This window comes from Rhinolophus sinicus, linkage group LG03 (assembly GCF_036562045.2).
Source record: "Rhinolophus sinicus isolate RSC01 linkage group LG03, ASM3656204v1, whole genome shotgun sequence".
Lineage (NCBI taxonomy): Eukaryota > Metazoa > Chordata > Mammalia > Chiroptera > Rhinolophidae > Rhinolophus > Rhinolophus sinicus.
The window spans coordinates 42,473,542-42,493,259 of record NC_133753.1 but is presented as its reverse complement, the minus strand read 5'-3'; the positions used below and the strand labels follow the sequence as shown (position 1 = coordinate 42,493,259).

Here is a 19,718-nt window from a genome sequence, read left to right as displayed (position 1 = left end):
TGTCCTGATCAAAGGAGTGGGTCTGCTAGATTATTCTATCTTAAAAATCCAACATGTTTTAACAGTGATTAAAATCTAATAGTTTTATCTTTTATTTTAAAAAGCCTCAGTGAAATTCTTTTTATAAATACACAAGATTATTTTTGCCTGTGAATTATGGAGATCTGTAAGACTGAATTTTACAACCTGTATGATGTTGTATTTGCAATAAATGTGAATGAAATAAAAGTGTTCCTTTTGAGGAACTTGTTAAAAGACTGATTTTGAGACTAGTGTATTTTATTTTATTGAGAGGCCATAAATTTCTTAATTGAATAAATCTATGCAGCTAAAGTAAATTGATTTGATTCATGAGGGAATGTTACTGTGACTGCTCTACTTTGGAAATCTGTCTTTAGCTCTTAATAACATTGATCTTGTAGAAGCTTTGAATCTTTTTCTTGGTGTTGGTTCTTTTGCTCCTGCCTTTCATAAACACTTGAGATGAACGATCTCTATCTCTGTAATGAAAGGACTGCTTCAAAACATTTTATACCTGTATAGTTCTCACTTTTTAGTACTGATTAGTAGGTCTATTACATTGAATAGTCACTAGATGCATAGATATACTCATGCCATGAAGTTTTTGAGGTATTAGGAAGAATTAAATTCTCTTAAGAATGTTGGGCTAGAGTATATGCTTTTCTTGTGAAAGGAATGTAATAATTTATTAGTGACAACAGCCAGAACATACTGGAAAAAAGAAAGGAAATAGAAAGGAAAAGAAAAAGAAAAAAGATTCCAGGAACACAAATAAAAGAATTTCATCACTTAATGGAAAGGAGATTTTTTTTTCAAAACTAGTTTTTAAAATATAGAAGCATTTGTGTGAATACTATATAGTATTTAAATAACTACACAACATCTGTGTCTAATTGAATTAAAGTATTTACATTTTGCCTACTATAACTCCAGTTGTTTTTTGCAATGTTAATTTTATTAGAAGTTAATTTGAAGATGTTTGTAGAAAATAAAAATCAACCATATTTTCTACCTCCAAAACCAACCATTATTTACTATTGGGTTTGTTTTTTTCTATTATTGTTCCTGAGTGTGATTTTTATCTGTGCACTTAAATAAAGGTGTCATAATGCATGTATAGTTTTTTTATCCTGTTCTTTTACCAGCGTTCATGAATATTTTTACATGTAATATAACATTTTTGAAAACAAGATTTTTTTCAATGTTTGTGTAGTATTCCATAGTCTTAACTTGCAGTACATAAGCCATTTCCCTGTTGTTAGATCAGCAATCTTACCACTAACCAAGGACTGAAAATAAAATATAGCTGTGATTCATGGGAGGACACTCAAGTAAAGTGAGTGACCCCAACTCCCTTCCTTTCTCTGGGGGCCATATGCGCTTTGTCTTTGCTTCTTTCTGCATGCCTGCAATCTAGGTCACTCTGCATATTCGTTAGTATCTGTTACCCTCTAACTTTGGGTTGTACATGGTTTGATTTGCCATGGCACTACTCCAACTCTAAATATATTTGCTCTTACATCCAAGATCACTGTCCTTAACTTAGTGTCTCTGTGTCACTTTCCAAATTGTAGGGAGAAAGGATGTAGCTCATTTGGTTCACATGACTACCCTCAGTGTGTCAGAGAAGCAGGGGGTGACTTGGCACGTAGGGCTCTACCATCCAGGGTAGGTTCTCTAACATGGTAGGTTCTCTAACATGCAGTGTAGGCTGGGAGGCAGTGGGGGATGTATTGTGTTTGTGGATGCTGAGATGCCCAAGCATTGTCACAGGAGGAATGCTGGAGAGGGTGCAATACGCAAGCAGCTAAAATCTTCAAGAAACAACACGGAGGGCTTGGTACATAACCCCAGTCAGGAAAGGAACTGCGGGGTTGTAGTCTGATGACAAGAGACTCCACGTTGGATGTTTTTAGGGAAGAGTGAGGAAGAATGATCTGGAAGGGACAAAGAGTAGTGAAAAGGATACCTAGCCCACCTCCAGGCCCAGTTATATGAGGAGGTGAGAGAGAAAATACATAGCACGTGAGGAAGCTTCCAGGGAAGCAGTGGTCAGGGAGAAGCGTGTGGGATAGAGCCAGGTGGGTAGAGCCAGGATGACCCAACCAGCTGAGCTGGTAAAGAGCATCCCAAATAGAGGGAACGCCACAGATACAGCCATAGGAGGAACTCCTGTCGGAGAGCCTGTAAATTGTACTACAGGTTGGAAATTAGGTGTCATCCCTGTTTGATGTGTTCGTAGCCTTATCCCTTTTGGCAGCACTTAGAATTTATAAGCATTCTCTGTATTTCAGCATCTAGAAATATTTTGTAAAGAAGAATGTCAGCCCCAAGACTAAAATCATCAGGGCCTTGGTTTAATATTTCCCGGACTGATCCTGAGCCCTTAATCACGAGTTTTGTTCCACCTTCCCAACCACGTCCTCGTTTCAGTCGTAGCTCCGGGCACGCGGTGCAGAGTAGATGACACCTGTCCTCCCTCCGAGGCTTTCAGGAATCTCCAAATCAAAGAAAGATGTTAATTATTAAAAATAAGCATAGAGTTGTTCCATTTCTTTTCCAAAGTTTGTTCTATAATTTGTTTCATCTATCTTACGTTACTACATCTAAATTACCTACTGATAGAATAGCAGTGTTTTTAAATCTGTTTAAAAATCCAAGAGCTCGTTTTGGTTCTTAGGCATGTTTTGTAGTCCATCAGATAGATGTATTATCAACAGTCCGTTTCAGTTAGACCTCTTCCAGCTGTAAGTATCAGAAAGCCCAATTCAAACAGCCTTACATAATAAGGACATTTCTTAGCATAGCTGGAAGTCCAGAAGCACTTGTTGGTCAGTACTTTAATGAAGACACCAAGGATTCCGAGTCTTTGCGCTGTTCCACTCTGTTATCCATAATGCTGGCTTTACACCAAGGCAGGATTTTCCTAGTAGTCGTGTGATGGTTGCCAGGATGGCACCATATGTTCCACAAGGAAGAAAAAGTCTGGCTTCCTTTAGCAGAAAGGATACACTTAACCAGAAGCCACCAGAAAACCTCTTTTCATGTGTCCCTGGCGTGATTCCTCATTTCTAAATCAATTTCTGGCAGTGAGGATAGGCCCGCCTTTGAGCTGAAGGCAGTTCTCCAGTTGCTGCCCCTCAGTCGTGGAATGGACTGTGGAGCAGATCGTCAGTGTCTGCTCTGGTTGTGTCCTGCTGCTCGGAGCGTTTCTCTATCCATTCCTTTTTGTTGTTGTGATACTTCCATAATGAGTCAAAATATACTCAGTCATATTTTATTGGTTTAATTGCCCTTGTTCAGAGCTTTCTGTCATATAAAGCAATACAGCAATTATTAAGCATTCCTTTCTTTAAAAAGAAAGAATGTTGGAGTAGTGAGAAGATTGGAATAGTTCGCAAATTGGAATCTATCTCCTTATAACCAGTCATTTTTAACCTCTTTCACCTCCAGATAATTGACTTAGCTACTATTTACATGGAGACTTTAGTGATTTGATGTGTGTCTCCTTTCTGTCTCCAAAGGTGCCTGAAGCATTGTGATAAAGTAGTCAGCTGGGTTATGATGAAGGTTCTAATTAATTCTGGCTTCAGTGCTTTTCAGCTCTGTGTGATCGTGGGCAAATCACTTCATCTCTCAGACCGTCAAGTGTCTTCTCTATAGGCTGAGGTAATACTACCTATCTCCTCAGCAAATTGTGTTTCTGGGAGTTAAAATGGTGTGAAAGAAATATGAAAAGTATGGAGTAGCACACAATTTTAAATTGTCTTAATAATTATACTAATTAAAGAGTAAGCAGTTAAAAAGAGGAAACCTAAATAACACAAGAGATTCTGGTCCTAAAAAATGAATAATAGCTCTTAGATTCTAAATACTCAAGATATATCAGTAGAAGGTGGTGTGTCCAGCTTTTTTGAAAAATGAATAAAAGACGTTTTGTAGAACAGCTGTTTGAGTGCTTGGTTCTGGTTAGTGTAACCTATTAGGGACTTTTCAAGTATTCCCCAGAACTTTTTTACTTCAAATTTTTGCCCTGGTTTTTTGGTTAAAGCTGTTTTGAAGATGTCAACTATGGAGTACATTGTAAAAAAAAAAATTGTATAAAGCTTTATGTGGCTTGCAGGCTATGATGGATACTTTTATTTATTTATTCTGGTTATTGACTTTTCTCGTATGCACGCTGTTTTCCTTTCTTGGAACATTATTCTTTTGAAGAACCTTGAGATTTCACACAGAAATGTGGCTAGAGTTTGGTTGTTATTATTCAATGGGATGTCACATTTCATTGCTGAGAACTTTGAAGAGCAAAACTTCGTATCTGGAGTTGAATGAAATTAAAATGATACTAAGGAATTTGACTTTTAAAATACTATTTAATATATTTATCATGTCTTAAGTCAATGTAGATGTTGTATCTGAATATGTTAAATATAGATGATTAAATATACTTTTTTATGTACCTTATTACTATTGGTGAAACAAAGCATACTCTTATATGCTTCTTGAGTTGATATCATTCACCTTTTTGTTTTGAGCTAGTGGCTGTTATCTGTCATGTTGGATTTGGGGCATTACCCTTTTCTAAATGAGAAAGAAGATCAATCTTACAGAATGTCTTTGTTATATTGAAGATACTGTATATAGGCATTGAAGGGAGAGGGGAACTAATATATGTTGACTTTGTTACTATGTACAAGCATACTAAAGTACCTAACATTTATGTTACTTTTTTTCCTCCAACCTGAAGAAAGAATATTAGTGTCGCCATTTTACAAAAGAAAACATTGACACTGAGAGATTAAATAAACTCGAAATTACTTTAATGGAGGAATCCCACTCTTCCTCCCTGTCTCACTCCTACCTTCATTACATTTTTTCATACCTGCTTTCATTTAATTATTATAGCTCCCCTTCGAGGAAGATGTTATTCTCTTTTGCAAGTATGTTTATCCACATACTTTTTATTTTAGTGCTCTTCATTCCTGTGTGTAGATTCATGTTTTTGTCTAGTATCATTTTTCTACTGCAAAAGATCTTTAACGTGTTTTTTTTTATTGGGGAAAGGGAACAGGACTTTATTGGGGAACAGGGTGTACTTCCAGGACTTTTTTCCAAGTCAAGTTGTTGTCCTTTCAGTCTTAGTTGTGGGGGGCGCAGCTCAGCTCTAGGTCCAGTTGCCGTTTTTCTAGTTGCAGGGGGCGCAGCCCACCATCCCTTGCGGGAGTCGAACCAGGAACCTTGTGGTTGAGAGCCCACTGGCCCATGTGGGAATGGAACCGGCAGCCTTCGGAGTTAGGAGCATGGAGTTCTAACCACCTGAGCCACCGGGCCGGCCCGATCTTTAACATTTTTAATTGTGCAAGTCTGTTGTTGACAAATTCTTTCAGCTATTATTTGTGTGGGAAAGAATTTTATCAACATTTCAGAAAGATATTTTTGCTGGGTGCTAAATGTGAGTGTGCGGCGAGTCTGCAGCACTTGCCTTCAGGTCTGGGGGATTCCGAGGATGCCCGGGCCCGGGCATATGGTCATACTCGTGATTTATTACAGCACAAGGATGCAGAGCCACGTTAGCAGAGGGAAAGGTGCGTAGGTGAAGTCTGGAGGAAACCAAGCACAAACGTCCAGGAGTCCCACTGGAGGGACACAGGACATGTTTAATTCCTCCAGCAATCAATTGTGACAACACTTGTCCAATTTTGTCTAACAGGGAAACTCATTAGAGACCTCAGCGTCCAAGTTCTTACCGCGGGCTCTTCACAGAGGCACCCTGTGCTTTACACATCCCAAACTTCCAGACTCCCGGAAGGATTTAAAGCAGCTGTTTAGCATAAACCGTATTGTTTGCCCAAACACTTTAGGGGCAGTAAACCATCCTTATTAGTTAGAAACCCTCCTGAAGCCCAAGTTCACAGACCCCGCCAAGGGTAGTCCTCGCAAGCCAGCCTTTCATGTTAACTCTTCTGCATACGAGGTTGTCTTGTTTTTTCCTTTTTGCACTTTAAAGATTTTATTTTGTTGTCTTCTGGCTTGCATACCTTCTGAGGTGAAATCTGTGATGATTCTCATCTTTGTTCCATTGTATGTAACTGTACCTTTTTTCCTCTGGCTGCTTTTAAGGTTTTCCTTTATCATTCTTTTAAGTAATTTGTTTATGATGTGCCTTATGTATACAGAGGGTGCCCAAAAAATGTATACACATTTTAAGAAAGGACAACTGTATTAAAATTGTAGTACTCAATATATACCGATAACAAAAGATGAATACAAGTCACGTTTGACTTCTGCAATTACAAGAGGTGCTCAAAGTGGTTACCCTCAGCATCCAGACACTTCTGATTATGGTGAACTACTGCTTGAGCAACATTGACCAAAGTGCCCACTTGTGTACATTTTTTTTGGCACCCCGGTATACGTGAATGTGTGTTTGGGATTCCTTGAACTTCTTGGACCTGTGTGAGTGTGGAGTTTTCAACAAATTGGAATTTTCTCAACCATTATTTTTTCCAACATTGCCCCACCTCTGTTTTCATGCTTCAGTAAAACATATGCTAGACTGCTGATATTTGTCCCACAGGTCACGGAGACTGTGCATTTGGGAAGGGGTCTTTTTTTCCCCCCATTTCTACCCCCTTTTTTGAATAGTTTTATTTCTTTATCTTTGGGTTTACTAATTTTTGTTTTGCAGGGCTCATCTACAATGAATTCCATCCAATTGTATTTTTAGTTCATATATTGTATTTTTCATCTCTAGAAGTTCTATTTGATTCTTTTTTTTTATATGTTTCCTTGTCTCATTATGTTCAGATTTTCTGTTATGTTGCTGAGCAAATATTTAGTATAGCTGTTTTAACATCTTCAATCTAATGCGATCCTCTCTTTTCTGGTTCTGTTAATATTCATTATGTTTTTTCTAGTTCATGGGTCACATTTTATTGCTTATTCATTGATTTAAAATTCTTTATTGTATGATTCTCACTGTAAATTTTATGTTGTTTGCTGGGTTTTGTTATGTTACTTTAAAGAATGTTGACATCTTTTCCTGGTAAGCTAAGTTACTTGCAGGTAAGTTTGATCCTGTTGCTTATTTTTAAGCAGTTTCAGGGCAAACCTAGACTAGTCTTTACTCTAGGACTAATTTAACCTCATTTCTAGGGCATGGTCCTTCTGGAGTCACTATTGACTTCCATAGTCAGCGAGATTTCTCCACTTTGGATAGTGGGAACTTTAACAATTTCTGGCCCTGTTTGAGCTCTGACGACAATTGTTCATCTTACAGCTTCCTTGTAATTTTCTTTTCCTAGAGGTTGATTTTGATTTTGCCTCGCCTCTTGGGGTTTTACCTTCCACATATACAAATTGTGTTCAGCCAAAGATCCAATAGGACCCCATGCATTTTTTAAAGCTTTCTTTGCAGAGATCTCTCCTCAACTAATCTACCCTCATCTCCCCCTGACCCCCAATTCTAAGCACCTTGGCCTTTGCAAACTCTGATGTGTGTCTTTTCAACTTAGCAAATTTGCTCATCTTTTGAGATTACCCTTTTCTGTACCGTTGTCTGGAAATGGTAGAGAGCTGGAGGGTTTCCTTGCTTATTGCTCTTTTAGGGCAGTCATCTGGGATTGCAGTCTTGTGCTACCTTTATTCAGTGTCAGAAAATAGTTGTTTCCTGTATTTTGTCTAGTTTCAAATTGTTTAGGCAGAAGGGTAATTCCAAACCCTCTTTGGCCTTCATGTTCAAAGTGAAAATTTCTCTATAAACACTAAACTTTTCTATTTACACTATGAATTTTTCCCTTTTGTAAGGCAACTTCATTTCAAAATATGTGCAGAAATGTCAAGCCTCTCATATATATTTTTTTCTTGTTGTAGCCATGATGAAGGTGATCAGGATCTCAAATTTAAAATTCTGCTCAGGAACTCACTGTAGCCACAAAAATCTTCTACTATGCCTTTGATACATGTATTTATCGCAGTGGGTCAGTACTCTGAACAGGAGGAGGCAAGTGGGGGTACCTAGGGTACAAAATTTAAGGAGGCACTCACTCTCAGGTGCCACCCCTGCACTTGAACTACCTATAGAGTCAGTGCCTCCTTAAATTTTTTGCCCTAGGTAACTTGCTTATCTCACTCTAGGTCAGGCTTTGCAGGGGACACTGGAGACAAAGACCATTTCATTACCTAGAGCGTTGGTGCCAAACCACTATTAAGTAGATCACATATTTCCATCAGAGTAGGTGTAAGTCTTTTTTTTTTTTTTTTTTTTTTTATCTTCATAGTTAAATTATTTTAACTTCTCTCCAACCCCTTATTTTCTTGGAGGAACTGTGATAAAGTCTGATGTAACATGTCAGTCCTTCGGTATTGGCTGAAAAACAGCAGAAAGAAAAGTGTCTGAGGTAGCAAATACTATTCTACAAAGCCAAAACGTGTATGGAAGCCATACCTATTTTTAGATTAGTCTGTCCTGGCCCTAGAAATGCATGGCTCTCCCTACCTAAGCCAGATTCTGTTAATTCCATGTGTGCTATTGCCCACTGGGCTTGCAGCCATAGTTGCAGTTTGAGAGTCCCAGTAAGCCTAACATGGCTTTAGAAATGAGTCTAGATTTTTACTAGGAGAAATTTTAATGTGGGTCAGAGACACACAGGCTCTGGTGATGGGGGGAACAAAGCTTTTAATCTGGCAAGTAACTCTTGACTCACTGTTGGATTGCTTTAGGGTGCGGCTGGCATGACAAAGGAACCCCCCTCTCACTTTCCTAATCTGAGAATATTAGAGGAGACCAGGAAGAGGTCCAGATGAAATGAGTCATGGAGCCATTTGTTTATCTGAACCTTAACTAAGCCTCTGAGGAGAAGGGCAAAAAGAATTCATTCTTATTATTTTCAGTCCAGATTTCCAGGGTTATTCAGATAAGGATCTAGTTTGAGTTCTAGCGATAATTAGTGATTTTACCTGGAATGGCCTCTGTTAAGTATCTTCCTCTGGCTGCAGTGGTATTAGGTATCTGTTTAATAGTTCAAAGGATCTAAAACATTAATCTTGTGTGCAGAGAATAACCATTAAGCTCATGTTACTTCTGCTTTGGATACTAAGTTGTTTTTACTAGACTTTTATTGACTTCTTGGGCTTTTTTGCTTTTTTTTTCTATAAGAATATTAGCACATTTGTACCATCTGCAAAACACTTTTATAATATATTGGAATGTGAAAACCCCGATCCTGAAGGCAGTTGCTTTACAGTCAAGTCTTTGTAGATTTATGCAGTGGTACCTTTCTTTAAGCACTGAGTGAGGTAACAGGTTGGATAGAAAACAGTGGACTTAGATGTGGAAGAAACCAGTTATAGTCCAGGTTGAACCACTTGTGGCTTATTGACCTTGAGCAAGTCAGTTAATCTTTTTGAAATTTTTTCCATCTGTAATGTAATTGTAAGTATGTGGGAGGTGGGGGAGGATGTGATTATCTGCCTGCTTATTGTACGTGTCAGTGTGAAGATCATAATAAAGATGTAATAGCATCGTGGAAAATGTGTAAAACACTCTACAAATACAAGTGTATAAAACAATATTTATAAAATTATTTTATCTCTGTTCAATCAAGTACTGTCCTTATATTTGAGAAACTGTTTAAATGTTGTTTTATTTTAATAGTTTATTTTATCACTGATAGTTTAAAAAAGGAAATGAAGTATATGTAGATTGGAAATGGATGGAAACAGATGATATTATCTTAGACAAAGGTTATAAATTACCTATGAAAAAATGTATAGTCTCCTTAAAGTCTTTTGGGCTTTTTTTGTTTTGTTTTTGTACTAGTACTAAAATTTGATTGAAATGTTTACTTAATCCTGTCTTTGATCCCTAGATTTACAAATCCTTAACAGTTACATTCTAGGAAATGTTGCATGTAGATTTGCCACTTTGGATTATCTATGAAAAATTAGTTTTTAAAGTCAATCCAGTTGCTTCTTGCTGTCTCGGGTGGTTCTGGACTACTCTTCCCCTCCTAAGTAGGATGCATTGAGGAAATGCAAACTAATTTAATATAAGCCCAGTATGAGTGAATCAGGGAGTTAAATCTGTCAGAACATAAATCACAGTGATTGAAATATGAATGTAGTATTTTGGTACCTTTGAAATTATTCAGATTACTCCCCTATATTAGAATGGACCAGTGAGAGAATCCTCTTGGTTGGTTCAGTCATTCATTAAACAAATATTAATACTATTATCAGGCACTGTTCTACAACAGTAAATCAAATAGGCAGAAATTTCTGCCCTTATGGAGCTTACATGCTAATGAAGGGAGACAGAAAATAACAGATAAAACACATAGTATGTCAGATAGCAATAAATGCTCTATAGAAAAATAAAGGAGGGAAAGGGAATGGGGTGTGTTGGGAGACATGGGGATTGGAGGAGGGCAAAGAGAAAAAAGGGAACATGTGAGCAAAGACCTGGAAGTGCAATCTATACAGATGGATATCAGGGAAGAGTATCCCTATTTTAAGGTAAAGCAAGTTCACTGGCCCTAAGGAAAGTGTGTGCCTATTGTGTTCCAGGATCAATGAGGAGGCCAGTGACTGGAGTGGAATGAGCTTAGGGGAGAGTAGTTGATGAGGACGAAGGGTAATGGCAGCTAGTTAAAGGAACACTGTGGAAACATTGCCTTTTAATCTGAGAGAGGAAGCCATTGCACAGTTTTGAGCAGAATGATCACATGGCCTGACTTTAAAAGGATCATGATTGGTGGGCAAATGGAAGTTCGAACAGAAATAGATCATTTAGGAGTGTATTGCAACAATCCACGTGAGGATGTAGCAGTGGAGATGGTGAAAAATGGTTGGATTCTATCTTAAAAGTAAAGTCACAGGTTTTGCTAATGGATAAGAGATAAGAGGGAGAAAGGAAACAGGCCTAACACTAGATTTTTGGCCTGAGTTCCTGGAAGCTTACAGTTGTCATTTATTAAGATGGGGAACATTACAGCAGAGGAGCGTGTCAGTGCGTGGGGTGGTAGTGAGGTTAATCAGGAATTGGGTTTAGAACATGTTAAGAAATGCGTATTAAATGTCCAAGTAAAAACTGTTGAGTAGGTAATTGGATGTGTTCGAGGACAGTTACGGAGAGAGGACCCGGCTATTTACCTTTTTTAAAATAATTTTGGGGGTCATCAGTTTGTAGATGGTATTTAAGCCCTCAGACTGGAGAAGACCACGTAGGGAGTGGTAACGTACTATTGTGCGCCCGATTCTAGTGTGTGGCTTTTTCCCCAGACCAAGCAATTCTTGGACACCAGCTGGATGTCTTACAATTCAACTCAATTCTGACTGTCCCTGGAGACGGCATCAGATCCCACAGGTTAACGGCTCAGTCCTACAAGACCCTCCACCTCTTCTCACCCACTTCAGGTGCCAACCACAAGTCCAGATTCTCGCCTGTGTTTCTGACCCCCCGGCTTTATAAATTGGAGATTCCAACCACCACCTCCTTAGCTTTGATTAATTTGCTAGAGCAGCTCACAGAACTCAGAGAAACACTTAGTAGATGACTGGTTTGTTCTAGAAGGATATAACTCAGGAAGAGCCAGATGGAAGAGAGCGATAGGGCCAAGTATGCGGAAAGGGTGTGGAGCTCCCACGCCCTCTCCCAGCACAGCACTCTCCCTCCTTCTCCATGTGTTCATCAGCCTGGATGCGCTTTGAACCCCCTCCTGTTGGGTTTTTATGGAGGCTTCATTATGGAGGCGTGATTGACTGAACACTGGCCATCGATTGATTCAACCTCCGGCACTTCTCTTTCTGGAGGTCAGGGGATGGGACTCAAAGTTCCAATCCTCCAGGCACACGGTTGGTTCTCCTTGTCACCAGCCCCCATCCTTAGGTGCTTTCCAAAAGTTACTTCATTAACATCACGAAAGACTTTCATCACTCGCATCTCTTAGGAAATTCTAAAATTCCAATGATTTGAGAAGCTCTTTTCCAGAAGTGGGGATGAAGACCATGTATATATATTTCTTATTATAAACCACAGTATCACAGAAGAGCAAGGAAGTCCAAAGACTAAGATCTAGAACATTCTATGTTTAGAGAGTAAAAAAATGAACCAGCGAAAGAGAATGAGAAAGATGAAAACCAGGAAAGTGGGATATTCTGGGAGCCATGTATTTCAAGGAAGGTGCTAATTATCTATTGCTGCATAATAAAGTATCTCAAAAGTTAGCAGCTCAAAACATTTATTATCTCACAGTGGATCAGGAATGCAGGAACAGCTTATAGGTGGGTCGCTTAGAAGGCTACAGTGTGAGTTGCCAGGGCCTGTAGCCCATCCAATGGCTTCCTAGCTCACTCACATGGTTGTTTGCAGGACTCATTTCCTCGCTGGGCTTTGCCCAGAGGCCTCCCTTGTTTCCTTGCCCCATGGATCTCTCCATAGAGTCTCCCTCAGAGCAAGCAGTCAAGATCAGCGCACGTAAGCAGGAGGGCAAGGAAAAGGGCACGCGAGAAGGACATCACCATCTTTTAGAACCTCATCTGAGAAGTGACACCCATCACTTTTCCCATATTCTGTTCTTCAGAAGGAAGTCACCAGGCCCAGCCCACAGTCAGGAACAGGACATGACACAGGCATGTGACTGCCAGGACATGGGATCTTCGGCTGTGTGTCTTAGAAGCCTGCCAGCCCATCCTCACATGCTGCTGCCACCAAAGGCTTAGCTTGCTGAGGACATTCACGTTTCCCGTGCACCCTCATACCTGTAACATGTCTTTGTCAGAGGGTTGGCCAAGGGAACAAACTCAGGGTGACACTGTCAAACAATAACTCACTACTCAGGTTCCTGGTGTCATTGATGATTTGCTGTCATGAAATAAGTTAACATTAGTAAAAAGTTAAAATCATGTTATATCTTTAGGACCTAGATGAAACCAGGAATGCTATTTAAGAAAACCAGAATACATGCAATGTATAATTTAATGGGAACTCAAGAACTAGTCTAATAGCCACCTATATTTTGAGATAATTCAAGCTTCCCAGTCATTCCCAACACATGTACCATTTTATGGCCCAGATCGACGTAATGATATATGAAAATCTGCGCAATTGAAGTGTAGCTAAATTTGATAGCTACTGGAAGATAATCTTTCCTTACGAAAAGCTTTTAACAAGCTGGAATAAAGATCAGATCATGAATTTTTATCTATTTGTTTATTTATTTGGCACAGTTTAAATGTTGAGGCAATTTCATCTTTAGACGAGAACTAAGGAATCTCATCCTAGATTCATAACATGTTAGATATTAGAAACAACGTGTCCAACCTTATCGTTTTATAAATGAGGAAATGGCTACCCGGTGATGTGGCCAGGCTTGCTGGTGGCAGAGCCAGTGCCGGAGTCTAGGCTTCCTGATTGCGTTCGGTGCCCAGTACCACGCCACATTGCTCGTAATAAACCACAACGGAACCACTTAGAGATCTTTAAAAATACCGATGCCTGTCCCATCCCCAGACATTCTGATTTAATTGGCAAGGGTAGAACTTGAGTATTGGGATTTTTTTAAAAGCTCTAAGTTTGGGAACCTGCTCCATAAGGAATTAGTGTGCTTAAGGACTTGGAATCAGAGTGAAATCAATAGTACAGCCTTCCATCCATTCTGCTTCCTTAATCATATTTTTGGCTAGGTTTTTTCTGGGCAGTAAGAAAATCTTTACATTGAGAAATAGCCAAGAGTTCTGCTGAACAAAGGCTTTCTTAATTAACCTGTCCTTTCACTCATAGTGTGTGTTTTGTAAATGAGATAGCCTGCAACAAAATTCTTCTTAATCGTGAAATAGGAGAACTCTTCCTTGACACTGACCAGGAAAGGAGAGTCTTCTGCCATCTGTGTTGTGGCATGCTCTGCTGTTGTTTTAACTAGATAAAATTCTAATTACTGTTAAACAGATTGTTTATGGGGTTGTTTTTAATATTTTAGAGCAAGTGTATAAAATATGAAGAGGCAAAGATATTGTTCTAAGTTTTGGAAAAAAAGGCTTATCCTTTGAAAGTAAGTTAATCCGGATTTGACACATTGGGTTGTTTAATAATGCATTTCTGTGTATGTCCTTGGTACTACATGTGGCAAAGAATGTGAAATTGGCAGTTTGATTATAACCATTCTGTGGGGCTGTCATGCACTTTTTGGCAGATTGTTGACCAAACATTCTAACTGGAAAAGACTAATTCGTTTTGATTTAAAATATCCATTCTTTTAAACAAGATCTTTCCTTCATAATGACAAACGTGAGAAGTGTGAAGTAGAAGAGTTAAGATTAGGAGATTGTGGTCAAATTGAAGCATTTAAGAATTTTAGATCTTTTATTGAAGTAGTGGCAGGATGGTGGCAAGAGGCTATACTCGTATATTCGGACTGCTGGAGTAGAAGTTAAAGGCGGTGTATTAGTTTTCTATTGCTACCATAGCAAATCACTACAGATTTAGTGAATTTCTTAAACAACAGAAATTTATTATCTTAAAGTTCTGTAGATCAGTAGGATAACCCGGGGGTCCCACAGGGCTAAAATAAAAATTTCTGCATGGTCGTATTCCTTTCTGGAGGCTGTAGGGCAGAATTCTTTTCCTCCCAGTTGTAGAGCTTGAATCCCAGTTGTCTTGCTGGCTGTCGGATGAGGGCCCTTCCCAGCTCCTAGAGTCCACCCTCATTCCTTCCCTGTGGCCTGCCTGCCTCCATTTTAAAGCCAGCAACAACAGGGCAAGTCCTTTCTTAAGCTTCCAATATCTCCTCCTCCTCCTTCCATTTCATCTCTCAACCCACCTTCTGTTTTCCTCTTCCACTTGAATAGACTCAGGTGATTAGACTGTGCCCACTTGCATAATCTAGGATAATCTCCACATCTCGAGGTCCTTAACCTTAATTATAACTGAAAGTACCTTTTGTCATGCAAGGAAAACTAAGCTGGGGAGGGAGGGCAAGGATCTCTTTGGAGGGCCATTATTCTGCCTGTCAAAGGAGGCTTGGTTCCTGGAGTCAAGGAAGCCAGATTCAGTATTGTATTCATTTATCCAACAAATAATTCTTGAGCACTCAGTGCTAGGCGTTGCAATAGGCTCTGGGCTGGGGTTTTGTGAACAAAACAAGGCACGGTCCCTGCCCTTCTGTATCTAGCAGTATACTTATGAAAACAAGCAAAACAGATATAGCAATGCTTTATAAAGGACTCTTCGTGTCTTCTATATTTACGTAAATTCTTTGAAAGCAGGTACTTAGTGTTCTTTGTTTCTGCCCTTTCCTCACCCCACTACAACAGTGTTTTACATGCTAGATGCTCCACAGATATTGTTAACAAAGCTTACTTTGTTTTTCCTTTGTGTGATTAGGAACTTGACTTAGCTCTCTTTTCTATGTTCTACTCCAAAAACAGTGAGGAATTTTGAGTGCAAGTACTCCAGACTCAGATGACAATTTAAGATTTATCAGACACCTGCTGAAGAATTTTTTTAAAGGCCTTAAAAATTATCATGTACTCCATTTTATTTTTCTTAGTGAAAACCTTAAAGTGCTAAAGGCAGCTTTATAAATGCTGCCATCATAGAAATTGGCAAACTTTTGCTATATTCCCCCTGCATTCAATAGCCAGAAAGTACTTGTCCAATTAAAAAATAATCAGCAGTTGCTTTAAACCAATGTTCATCAATAGATAGTGAAGAATTGCCAACCCAGACATACATTAAAATAAACTTCTCACTATGGTTTTTCTGTGAATGGATAGACTTTTAAAATAATGAAAAGATTTACTAACTGTTGTTTACTACTATTGAGCTTCTGTCTTCCTCATACAGAATTCCCTAATGTGCTCCCACTGTGTGCTGAGTGCCAGTCCGCTCTTAGGGAAAAACCACAGGATTCTTAATCAGTTGTTCAAAGATTTTCTAAAGATGCTGTGTTTCCCCAAAAATAAGACCTACTGGACAATCAGCTCTAAAGTATCTTTTGGAGCAAAAATTAATGTAAGACCCTAGGTCTCATTTTCGGGGAAACAAGGTAACTATTCTTAATTTTTTCAGTGATGGTCAAGGTTACAATTCTGTATTATGAGTTTCCCAAAGCAGCATTGGGGAACTTTAGTAACGATGAATTAGAGTAAGCATAGGTATGTGAAATTTATAGATAACCTACGCAGGCATTAATTTCAAACTTGGGCATTACAGAACTTTTTATAAGAACTTTTAGTGAGTGGCTAAATATACTTACAACACAGGTTTTGGCTACAAAGTGTAAATGTCACATGGGGTCTTGGGGTACCTTGATTTCAATACATACCAAATTCTCCATTTAAAATTCTTTCAAGATTCTTTGGCAATTTCTCATTTTTTTAATGGATAATTTCTTATCAGTAAGACTCTTTGTGTCTTCAAACAATAGCCTAAATATGTTTATGCAAAATACCTTTTCTGAAAAATAACTTTTGGAATAGCGAGTGGAAAATTCATTTGATTTGCTTATGTAGAGATGGCTGTTGTCATATTAAGTTTGGATGATACTAACTTGGGTGAAGAAAAGTAATAGCTACTTTTATTTTACAAAGGTGGCTTAATGTTCTGTAATCTTTAAACTGCTGCTAGATAATGTTGATTTCTGTGAACTGTTTTTGCTGTCTCATTGTCTAGGAAAGTGTAGCATTCTGTTGGATTTACTTCACATGTAAAAATTCTTACTAAATGGAAACTTTTGAAGAAAGTTGGAAGTATATCAGTGAATGGTGCAATAATAGAAATGACTGAGGTTCTCTTGATTCTTTTAAAAAGAGGGAAAAACCCTCCATGGTTATGGACATAAAGGAGTGACTTAAATACATACATACAAAGCCATAGAGAGAGATGAAATTTACTGACTTACGGAAAGCTTTTGATAGGTGTATTCCATCTTTAGAAGTCAGATTTGAATGATTAAAGCAGCCTTTGTTTAGTAAATTGAACATCTACTGAAAAGATGACATGGAGGTAAAAGCGTGTTTTAATGGGTGTCAAAACTAAAATGGCCTTAGTGAACTATTAGAGTGACTACTCACAAATGGCTTCATTTAGAAAGAATACGTTTCCAGATGTAAGTCATATATTTTTCCAAATGTGTCTCTGGGGAAAATAAACTGAAATTCTTGAAGCAGACCGTTTCACTTCTAATCGAATGTAATATTAGGAAAACAAAAGGCCTTACGGCAAAAACTATTTCTCACAGTTGTTTTTTGTTTTTCATTTGAAATTAGTGCAATTGTAGATTGGTGTGTATGTGTGTGAGTGTGTGTGTTTAAATCTCTGATTCTTTAAAATAAAGAATGGCGTTGTGAAATTGTTGCTAAATTTACTAGCACAACTGAGAACAACTGTATTCTTAAAAACAAGTTAATCATTGAGTTTCACTTAAATTCAAATATTTGGCTGAATATGATTTTTTAAAATAACACCTAAGATAAACTTAGGAATTGAATGGATTAAATAATGTGATAAAGGTGTTCAGGACAGGTATCACCTTTGTACTTGGGTTTTTTAATTTAATTCTATAGTATATTGATCTGAATGTTTTGTGCCCTCTGCACAATAGTACATAACAGGCTACAGTACGGCTGTGTAGCCGACGTAAGGTAACTCTTGCAAAAGGGTAGAGTCATTCTGAAGCATTGTTCACCTGATGTACATCCTCACTTCACCTTGTCCTAATCGTTCAAATAAAACAACTGTTTTTTTCCCCCATAATAAAGGTGGAAACAAATGATTATGTTTTACTTTTTTTATTTTCAGAATGCTTTCTATGCATTTGAAGTAGAATGAATCACAAAACGTTTTTTCCAACTTCGCTGGAATTCTCTGACTGTACACCAGTAACCCTAAAAACAAGACAACTTTCATGGAAGTTCTTTTCTGATGCCTCAGTAGATGTCAGGAGTTACTCTTCGGTTAGGTGGGGTTGTGACTGTTAGCAGATGAGATCACTTTAGGTGATGCGGTGGCTGGAGGAACAAACACTTTGTAGACTATTGATCCCCCAGTGATTCTACATGTCTAGACTGAGCTGAGAAATTTGTCACTTGTTCTATCTTAAAAGTAGCCAGAAAAACAAGAGGATTTTTACACACTATCAAATCCAAACTAAATATCTTGGAAAAACATTGATGTTTTAAAGGTTACTTGTTTCAGCATCAGAAGTTTATTTTTTTAAATAAACATGCAGTAAAATTGACTTTTTCTGTGCATATTTGATGAATGTTAACATGTCTGTAGATTCATGTAACCACCATCACAGTCCGTGTCCAAATAGTTCAATTAATTCATAAAACTTCTTCGTTTTATCCTTCTGTAGTTGTATCTTCCCCACCCCACCAGTAACTCCTGGCAATCACCTTGTCATTTTAGTTTTGTCTTTTCAAAAATGACCATTAAATGGAATCATACAGTATGTAGCCATCTGAGACTGTTACACATGCAAATATTTACTCAGCATAATGCCTTAAGATTCATCTAAGTTGTTTTGTATATACTTCATTCCTTTTTATTTGAGTGATATTCAATTGTATGGCTGTACTACAGTTTATCCATTTATTCATAGAAGGACTTTGAGTTGTTTCGAGTTTGTAGCTATTTTGAATAGAAAAACTAAAAACATTTGTGTGCAGTCTTTTGTCTTACAGGCTTTTATGTGAGTTCATTTCTCTTGGGTAAATACATAGTAGTGGGATTGCTTATTCATATGGTAATTGTATAATTTAACTTTATGAGAAGTTGCCAAGCTGTTTTCTAAGTGGCTGTACTACTTTGCATTCCCATGTACAAGGTATGATAGTTGTGGTTGTGCTGCCTACATGTCAGCACTTGGTATGCTCAGTTGTTTTAATTTTAGCCATTCTAATAGGTTTGCAATGATATCTGACAGTGGTTTTAGTTTGCATTTTCCTAATTGCTAATGATGTTGAATATCTTGTCATGTGCTTTTTGCCATACACATACCCTCTTTGGTGAAGGGTCTGTTCAAGTCTTTTGTCCATTTTTAAAAATAATGGAAACTTTTATTTTGGAATAATTGTAGATGTATAGAAAAGTTGCAGAGATAATACAGAGTTCCTATATATCTCTCACCCAGCTTCCCATAATGATAACATCTTACAAAACCAAAACCAAGTGCATTTATCAAAACCAAGAAACCAACATTGGTACCTTACATTAACCAAACTCCAAATTCTAAACTCAGATTTTGCCAGATTTTCCACTAATTTTCCTTTTCTGTTCCAGGATCCAAGCCAGGATTCCACGTTGCATTTGTTAGGTCTCCTTATCTCCTGTGTTCTGTGGTAGCTTCTCAGTCTTTCCTTGTTTCTCATGACCTTGATAGTTTCGAGTATTAATACTAGTCAGGTATTTTGTAGAATGTCCCTCGATTTGTGTTTGACTGATATTTTTAGGATTAGACTGAGGTTAAGAGTTTTAGGAAAGAATGTCAGTGATATTGAAGGTGATAGTAAAGTACCCGTCGCATCGTATATCAGGGAATACAGAACGTCACTTGGTTAAGGTATGTTTGCAGGTTTTTCCACTGTAAAGTTATTATTTTTGTTATTCTAAACTCTGTTCTTTGGAAATAACTCACTAATTCCAGGCTAACCTCAAGGGGGTGGGGTGATTATGCTTCCTTTTATGGTGGGGGTGT

General features: G+C 38.0%; 1 protein-coding gene across 2 annotated transcripts in view; it reads left to right on the top strand.

Moving 5' to 3' along the window:
• GLCE (glucuronic acid epimerase) overlaps window positions 1-19,718 on the top strand; it is a 94,050-nt gene that overhangs the window by 20,686 nt on the left and 53,646 nt on the right. The gene's annotated exons all lie outside the window — the stretch shown is intronic.